Source organism: Castanea sativa, chromosome 11 (assembly GCF_040712315.1).
Source record: "Castanea sativa cultivar Marrone di Chiusa Pesio chromosome 11, ASM4071231v1".
Taxonomy (NCBI): domain Eukaryota; kingdom Viridiplantae; phylum Streptophyta; class Magnoliopsida; order Fagales; family Fagaceae; genus Castanea; species Castanea sativa.
In genome coordinates this window covers 19,921,728-19,931,295 of record NC_134023.1, presented here as the reverse complement: position 1 = coordinate 19,931,295, position 9,568 = coordinate 19,921,728, and the positions used below count along the sequence as shown (strand labels likewise).

At 41.0% G+C, this 9,568-nt stretch overlaps 1 long non-coding RNA gene across 1 annotated transcript; it reads left to right on the top strand.

The window, feature by feature from the left end:
* Nucleotides 1–7,205: 7,205 nt before the first annotated feature.
* On the top strand, nt 7,206–9,203 carry LOC142615010 (uncharacterized). The gene is made up of 3 exons (XR_012840630.1): nt 7,206–8,126; nt 8,255–8,405; nt 8,876–9,203. It is a non-coding gene; the product is annotated as an uncharacterized LOC142615010 (long non-coding RNA).
* The last annotated feature ends 365 nt before the right edge of the window (nt 9,204–9,568 follow it).

The window sequence follows — 9,568 nt, the reverse complement described above, 5'->3', positions numbered from 1 at the left end:
CATGGATGGCTCAGTTTTCTTCCGTCTAACGTCTCCAAGTAGTACGTTCCCTTCCGATACCATGAAATGATTCTGTATGGTCCTTCCCACTTAAAACCCAGTTTTCCTTGGGAGGCATCCTTTGTAGCGCCAAGTACTTTTCGTAAGACTAGATCTCCCACCTGGAAAGCCCTATGCCTGACCTTGGAATTTTAATGTTTTACCATCATGTCTTGGTATCGCGCTAGTCTTTGTGCAGCTGCTTCCCTGGCTTCGTCTACAAGGTCGAGTTGTAGACGCAAAGCTTCATCATTCTTGCTCTCATCGTAGCTTTCCACACGGTAGCTTGCTAATCCTATCTTTGCCGGTATGAGGGCCTCAGTACCATATACCAATCTAAACGGTGTCTCTCCTGTCGGTGTTCTCGCCGTTGTCCTCTATGCCCATAAAATACTTGGTAGTTTTTCTGGCCAGATGCCCTTTGCCCCCTCGAGCCGGGTCTTGATAATCTTCAGCAAGGACCGGTTCGTGACTTCAGCTTGTCCGTTGGCCTGCGGGTGGGCGGGCGATGAGTAGTGATTTTTGATTCCAAGTTGAGAACAAAAGTCTCTGAAGGTATCGTTGTCGAATTGTTTCCTGTTGTTTGAAACGAGCACCCTCGGAATTCCATATCTGCAAATAATATTTCTCCACACAAAGCTACGAATATTTTTCTCCGTGATAGTAGCCAGAGCTTCTACTTCCACCCATTTGGTGAAGTAGTCAATACCAACTACCAAGAACTTTAGCTGCCTTACTGCTATTAGGAATGGACCCATGATATCTAACCCCCATTGTGCAAACGGCCATGGAGCCATCATTGGGGTAAGTTCTTCCGTCGGCTGCCTAATGAGATTGCCAAATCGTTGACACTTGTCGCAAGCTCTAACGTATGTATGGGCATCCTTTTACATTGTTGGCCAGTAGTATCCTGCTCGGAGTAACTTGTGCACTAGAGACCTTGATCCAGAATGGTTTCCACAAACCCCTTCATAGATCTCCCTCATCACGTAGTCTGCTTCTCCGCGGCCGAGGCATCTTAGATATGGTCGGGAAAATCCTCTTTTGTATAGGACGTTTTTAATCAAGACGAACCGCGCAGCTTTAACCTTCAACTTCCTTGCGTCTTCTTTGTTATCGGGCAGCTTGCCTTCCTTGAGATACGCCATAATTGTAGCCGTCCAACAATCCTCATTGCTTACCTCCTGCATGCTAACGTCATCTAATAATGATGAAAGCTAGACGAAGGACAATACCTGTTTAGGTACGATTATTGGTTCGGCCGAAGCTGCCTTTGCGAGTCAGTCCGCTTCTTGGTTCTCCTCTCTTGGGATTTGAATCAGGGTGAATTGGAGGTCACTCGTTCGACCCTTCAATTCCCCAAGGTACCTTTTCATCCTCTCATTCTTGCAATCATAGCTCCCATTAATCTAACTGGCCACGATTTGAAAATCGGAGTAGACGACTGCCTTCTTAGCTCCTGCCGCTATGGCGAGCTTCAGTCCCGCAACCAGGGCCTCGTATTCCGCTTCATTGTTAGTAGTGGTGAAGTCCAGACGGATCATGCATTCAATCTTGTCTCCTTCCGGGGTGTGGAGTATGACTCTAGCAACCCCAGCGTGCTTATTGGAAGATCTGTCTGTGTGAATTCTCCAGGTGGGCGTCTCTTCTGCCCCTGCTCCTCTACGGTAGTGAACTCGGCAATGAAGTCCGCCAATATCTGTCCTTTCATCGCCGTCCATGGCTGATATTGGATATCAAACTCACTTAGCTCGATTGCCCATAGAGCCATCCGTCCAGCAGTTTCGGGATTGCTCATGGCTCTCCGTAGGGGTCTATCTGTCAGGACATTTATGGTGTGTGCTTGAAAATATGGCTTGAGCTTCCGAGTCGTAGTCACAAAAGCAAATGCGAGTTTTTTCATCTGTGGGTATCTTTCTTCTGTTCCTCTTAGTGCTCGGCTTATAAAGTACACGAGCTTTTGTACTTTTCCTTCTTCTCTGATAAGAGCTGCACTGACCGTGGTTGAGGAGACGGCAAGGTACAGGAACAATTCTTCCCCCGGCATAGATGGGCTAAGCAACGGCGGAGCGGAGAGATATGTCTTCAACTCTTCGAATGCCTTTTGGCACTCGTCCGTCCATTCGAAAGATCTCATTAGCATTCGGAAGAATGGGAGGCATTTGTCCGTTGCTCTAGATACGAACCTGTTTAAGGCTACTATCTTCCCAGTCAAGCTTTGTACTTCCTTTACCGTCCTTGGAGGAGACAGTTCCATAATCGCCTTTACTTTCTCCGGGTTGACTTCAATGCCCCTCTGGGACACCATAAATCCCAAGAACTTTCATGCGGTTACTCCAAACGCGCATTTGTTCGGATTCAGCTTCATTTTGTATGTTCGAAGAGTATTGAAAGTCTCCTGGAGGTCCTTCAGATGATCAGACACCTTTACGCTTTTTACCAACATATCGTCCACGTAAACCTGCACGTTTCTGCCAATTTGGTGTTCGAACATTTTGTTCATCAATCTCTGATACGTGGCTCCTGCGTTTTTAAGCCCGAAAGGCATTACCTTGTAGCAAAAAAGTCCCTGGCTTGTTACAAATGAGGTTTTTTCTTGATCAGTCTTATCCAATTTAATTTGATTGTAACCGGAGAAGGCATCCATGAAGCTCAAAAGTTCATGTCTTGCGGTGGAGTCTACAAGGGTGTCAATGCGTGGTAGTGGGTAACTGTCCTTAGGGCAGACTCTATTCAGATCCGTGAAGTCGACACACATCCTCCACTTCCCATTGGACTTCTTAACCATTACTACATTCGCCAACCAATCAGGGTAGTACACCTCGCGTATGAAGTCTGCTTCTTGTAGTTTCTGCACTTCTTCCGCTATGGCTTAATCTCGTTCGAGGGAGAGCACTCGCTTTTTTTGTCGGACTGGAGAGAAGGAGGGTGATACATTCAACCTATGAACTATGATTGTTGGATCTATTCCCGGCATGTCCTCGTGACTCCACGCAAAAACATCTTGATTTTCTTTGAGGAATAATACGAGCGCCTGTCGGACTATTTGGTCGGTGAGGGTGCCGATTCTGGTTGTTCGATCAGGCCTAGAATCATCCAGTTGTACTTCTTCCAACTCTTCCATCAGTTCTGCCGCTGTTCTCTGTTCCTCGATGTTCATTGCTTGTAGGTAGTCATTCATTTCCATCATGGCGACGTAACATTCCCGTGCAGTCACCTGATTTCCCCGCAGTTCTCCAACCCCGTATTCGGTAGGAAATTTGATCATTAGATGGTAGGTAGAGGTTACAACCTTCCATGCATTGAGAGTGGGTCGTCCAAGGATGGCGTTATACGCTAAAGAGCAATCAACCACGAGAAAAGAAACATCCTTGGTTATCTGCTGTGGGTAATCTCCCACCATCACAGATAACGTGACGACGCCTAAATGATAGACCCTTGTTCCTTTGAAGCCAACAAGGGGTGCATTCGTTGGGACCAGTCGTTCTTTAGTAATCCCCATTTGTTGGAATGTGAGGTAATAAAGGATATCTGCTGAGCTTCCGTTGTCCACCAAAACTCAATGCATGTTGTAGTCCCTTGCTCGTATGCTGACCACGAGCGCGTCGTCGTGTGGGTGGTGAAGGCGTCGTGAATCCTTTTCTGAAAACCCGATACTGGGGCTATCTCGCCGTGTGGCTTTTAGTGAGGTACCTGTCGACTGGATGCTTTGAACCGTCCGCAAGTAGGTCTTTCTGGCCTTTTGGGATGACCCTGCAGAAGTAGTGCCCCCTACAATCATCCGTATATCTCCTACAAGTGGCCTGAGACGCTCGTTTTCCTGTCGGGGATTCTGGTCCTAGAGTTGATCCATTCTCTCCTTCCTCACGAACCTCTGCAACCTTCCTTGCCTTATGAGGGCCTCAATCTGTTGCTTCAAGTCATAACAGTCCGTCGTATCGTGGCCATAATCGCCATGAAAATGGCAGTATCTATCTCTTGGCCTCTTGTTTGGATCTCCCTTCAGCTTGCCTGGGAACGTCAAGGTTCCTTCATCTTTGATCTGCATTAACACTTGGTCAATTGGGGTTGTGAGGGGGGTGAAGCTCGTAAATCTTCCCGTAGGCGATTTGGGTCGTCAATCTTCCCATCGTTCTCTGGTTCTTGCCATTTTTCATCCTTTGTCCGGTTGCGCATCTTCCTGTCTTTTCCTCTTTCTGGGCTTGTCCTCTCGGGCTAGCAAGGCATCCTCTGCGTTCATATACTTCGTCACCTTGTAAAACACATCGGACATAGTCTTTGGGTCATTCTTGTATAGAGAGAACAAGAACTTACCCTTTCGTAGCCCATTTGTGAATGCTGCCACAAGTATCTTGTCGTCTGCCTCGTCTATCGAAAGGGCTTCCTTGTTAAAGCGGGCTATGTATGATCTTAATGTCTCGTCTTCTCATTGCCTAATATTCAATAGACACACAGTTGACTTCTTATGCCGATGACTCCCGATGAAGTGCGATACGAACTGTGCGCCTAACTCCTTAAAAGTGCTGATGGAATTTGGCGTTAGCCTACTGTACCAGTCCCTCGCAGGTCCTTTCAAAGTGGTGAGAAAAACCCTACACATTATTTCGTCTGGTACGCCCTGAAGATGCATTAGGGTCTTGAAAGATTCCAAGTAATCCAACGGGTCCTTGGATCCGTCGTAATTCTCCACGTGAGGCATGCGAAACTTTGGAGGAAGGGGGCATGAATTCACGAGTGCTGTGAAAGGCGAATCCGTTCTATGGACTAGGTCGTCCAGGTCACTAGAGAGTCGTCCTCTAAGGGTGTTCATCATCACATCCATACGCTCCCTCATCTCCTGCATCTCAGCTACTATGTGGGTTGGCAAGGTGTCCAAGACGGATGGTCGGTTGGTTTCCTGCCGCTCCGGTCTAGTCGGAGCATTGCTACTCTCAGGCCCCTCCGCGTTCCTTCCTTCCGGACTAGCACCTTCTTGGTCTTCCTCAGGTGCACTTTGGTGTGCATTCCTTTGTCGCAGTTGCTCTTCTAAATCATGATTCTACTTGGTGAGGCGCTCAACCGCCGCTGCAAGCGTTTGGACTTGCCTCTCTAGAGTTGTGGCGTGTGGTTCGTCGCCTTGATTGTTATTCGTTGCCATCGATCAAGTGAGTACCATGCAACTTTTTGTCTCAGGAATAGAGCAAAGGCTAAATAATCTATTTCCCACAGGAGGCGCCAACCGATGATGCCAAAAAATCACCAGTAAGCTGCAAGTACTTCCCAAACCGAGGCAATACCTGCAAAAAGAAAATAAAAGACCTAAAAGAGAGCACCGGTGTGCTGCCGGCCAAAAACCCTCCGAAGGTCAAGTTAGAGTCTTTTTTTACAACCCTAGAGTGCCAGAGTCGAGATAATTATGCGTACCTTGATGCTAGGGTTTCTGGGGTATTTATATTGGTGTAGGGTTATCATTCCTGCCTTGGTCAGGAAACCCTTTCCTCTTAGGATAATACTTCTTTTTATTCTCCATTCCTTCTTGAGCTCTTTTCCATATAGGAGTCTTTTTATTATGGTCAAACGTGTAACGCAAGAACTCCCGGTGTGCATGCTTGTGTGGAGATAAAGCAAAGCCAAGTCAAACATATCGTGTGACGTACAATTAAGAATTTATGACAACCAATCATACTGGACGGATACCAAATGTTAGAACCGTCCGATATGTATCCTTGTGGTATCAATCCGTCAACCACACTCTGTCATTCTTCTTAAAGAAAGATCTGTCTCATACTTTTATCCTCTTCATTCATACTTCTTTGTCCTTTTTACAGTTTTTTACTTATGAATCTCTAAGTCCATGGTTTCTTTTTACACGTTACAATTGTTGGATTGCTCTAACTCCTACCACGTTTGTGGCTCATGTGTTCTGGCTACCGTCTATCACCGACTTCAATATATTTACTATTTTATTTGTTAATTTTACCATTTCATTAGTTTTTTTAGGACAATAACATTTCATTCGTTTCTTTCCGGTTTCCAAAATGTGAATTTTGACACTTGATGTGGTTATCTTTGTTTGCTTGCAAAACCTTCTTGCTATTTATATCATCATCTTTTGCTCTTTACTTGCTCTTTTTTTGGGACCAACTTATTTTTACGCCCACCTATCATCAAAATAATTTTTAATTATCTACTGCGAGTTCCAATTAACTCAACTGGTAAATTTTTGATAGTTGAATAAAAGATCTGTGGTAAGTTTAAAGGCTACTATTGAGTTTGGATTAATTTATACCTCACTCTTGTCATAGCATTTAAAAGAAAATTGTTCGAGTTGCGGGGTTAGTAGCATGTTGTAATTATCTTTAAAAAAAATTTAAAAATATTATTAATAACCTCACTCTTTTTTAAGCATAAAAAATTTAAAAAATCAGTAATAAAGAAATTTAAATTAAATTACATTTTACTTATGTCTATTAAAAACAAAAATTCAGTATAAAACCATTGATTAGATCATTTCTACACTATTATTAATATACATTATTTAGATTTACCTCTCTCTCTCTCTCTCTCTCTCTCTCTCATTATGACAGGCATTCATTTGATTGAAAGACCATAGTTTTTATTATTATTTATTTTTATATAGAATTGAAAGACCATAGTTTAGCTTAGGATTTTCTAATTTTCATTCTTTTGATATTTGATATACTAATGATACACCTTATATTGAAGATTTTCTTTCTTCAAGTACTGTACTTTGTGAAATCATATTAACTGCAATTTCATTATCTAATTCATTACTATTCAATGATGTTATTCTACTTCTACCTTTGCATTGTGAATATGTGAAAGCAGCCACGGATGTACAAATACTTAAAATCGTTTTTTGTTCAATGAATTCAATAATGTTTTGGTACATATCCTGAAGGCTTCATTTCTAAACTTTTTAAATAACTCAATAAAATTTGGATTAAAGAGGAGTAATTGGAAAAAAAAAAAAATTAGAGCGTTTAGCAATAGTAATACTAATTATGGTTGGTTTTCATATGAGCTGCTACATTAATATTTCTTTTTTAGTTTTATTTCATCTATGAAGTGCATATGTAGCAATTTAAAAATCTATAGGTATTTAATTGCATCAGTTATCTTGTGAATTCCTAATATGACTTTTCTTAAAGCTTTTTCCTTTTTTTTTTCACAGCCAATAGTATGTTTGTTTCAATTCAAGACAAACATAATTACATTACACATCTATGCAAAGTTTTCCCGTGCATTGCACGGGTTTGCGACTGCAAAACCACATCTTGATGTCAAGTCACGACCTTTCTCTATTTGGCAATTGACTTTAGTGTGACTGATTTCAAACTTTAGGAGGGTGATTGGCTTTAAAAGTGTGTGCTCTTCTTTTGATCGCCAAATGGGTGATTGGTAGGTAAAAGAGATTAGATGGATGTGTCAGAAGGGTCAGATCATAGGACCAACTTAAAGATGAACCAAGGACCTGGATTGAAGAATTGAATCAAGCATGAGCAGAGAGTAGGAGCAATAAGACAGAGCACTGGAAGATCACTTGTTGTTCTGCACTCTGCATAAATGACAGTGCCTAATAGGCTAATCCTCTAGTTCATTATACTACATGTAGTTTAGTATTAACTGTAATTGGTAGTTATATTTATAGACACGTGTAAGTGGTTGATTGGTAATAGGTTTTGGAGGGAAAGATCCTTATAATTTGGAGTTAGTTTAGGAAGTTAGTTTTTTTTTGCTTGTATAAATACTAGTTGTACATTCATTTTTCAGTAATGCAATACAGAATTTTCTTCATCAAATTCTCACAGGATGATTGATTGGTTGTTTATTTCTGTTGGTGAATGTTTGTATTGGGATGACAACTTCGTCCGGGCCAAGTTTTTAACATTGAGGCAGGGAAGCAAGCTCTGAGGAACATAAACTCTCTAAGTCTGTTTTGAAACATTGAGGTGAACCCACGGCCTGATGAGAAGAATGAGGGAGGCATAATTGTTGAGATAAAGCTTAAAGAACTAGAACAGAAGAGTGCTGAAGTTGCTACAGAATGGAGTATTGTTCCTGGACGTGGAGGACGTCCCACTCTGGTATACTTGTCTGTCTGATTATATCTCTGCTCTCTGCAGTCTACCCCCCACAAACCATCAAATTTTTGGGGTTAAAGTTTTGAACGTCTCATTGTATTTCTTCTTTCTTGTGTATGTCGCATGTTTAGGTTCATTGCAGCCTGGTGGAACTATTACTTTGAACACCGGAATCTCAATGGTACTGGCATTGACCGAATGGCATTTTCACTGGCAAATATTACACGTGATAATACCTAGTTCATAGATGGAGCTATAATTGGGTCAAGGAACGTATTTCAGGTGAGTTTAACTTCTAGTAACACGTAGCTTGATTTTTATTTGCTTAATTGAACGCCTTCTACTTCTATTTTGGTTTGAAAGACCTTGGAAGGAAGAAAAACACATAGAAGATCTTTAGGAAGGAAGCCATATTAGTAGGATCATCTTATTTCCAGTCAATTTTCGTCAGGAGCCTTCTTTTTGGTATTTTGACCGTTTCTGATGAGTCAAGAGGACTTCTGTCCTTGTTTTTAGCTATTTCACACGTGTTCAATGGATATCATAGTTATTATGATGGTTGGAGTTGTGAAAATTTGAATTAGAAGTTTTTTCTCTGTATATATAAACAACAGTGCAAGAATTATTATACTTTGGGCTCTTTCTTAAGTCAACTAAGAGGAACCAAGTGTGCTTAAACTTAGTTTATTTGCTTAAGTTTGTGTTTTTTATTTTTAATTGTATGCTCTTATTCCTTTTGTCATGTTTATCAGATACGCCTTTACTATGTCATAGGTGCTGGCAATGACAAGCATTGGAGTTATCATGGCTTTGGGTTATTAGAGTGACATGAATATCTTAGCATCAACCATCAGAAGTGTGTTGTACTTGGAGATTTGAGAATTGTAACTCTTTTTAGGGATTGAATACCTTACTTTGTATGTTTTGATTTCGTCAGATTGATGTGTAAATATGTAAATGTAGCAAAACATGTTGTACCTTTGGATCATTAATTAATTTCTAACACATGATTACATTGATTAATATAATACAAATAATATTATTATTTCAATGTAATAAAAATATAATTTGTCCTCTCCATTGATAATGATTACAATGGATGCAGTTTCTAATTAATATACCCTAGACTAATCTCATGGATGCTATGACTATGTGCAAGTTGTGATCAGGTGTGTTAGTGACGACATGTTAATTTGCATCTTTTAGAGGGATTGGTAGGGTTTAAATCGTATATTCTTTATAAGATGAAACAAAGGCACACTATTTATGTTTCTACCATGTTTAAATTTATATGAAACATGGAACAACAAAATACAACAAATTAATGATAAAAGAAAATTTTATAAGTTCCACCAGATTTTTAGAGGGTAGTGAATAGAGTGCTTATAAAATTTTTATTGTCATATTGGTCTTGTAAGTTTACATTTAGTGTTACTTGTTTTGAA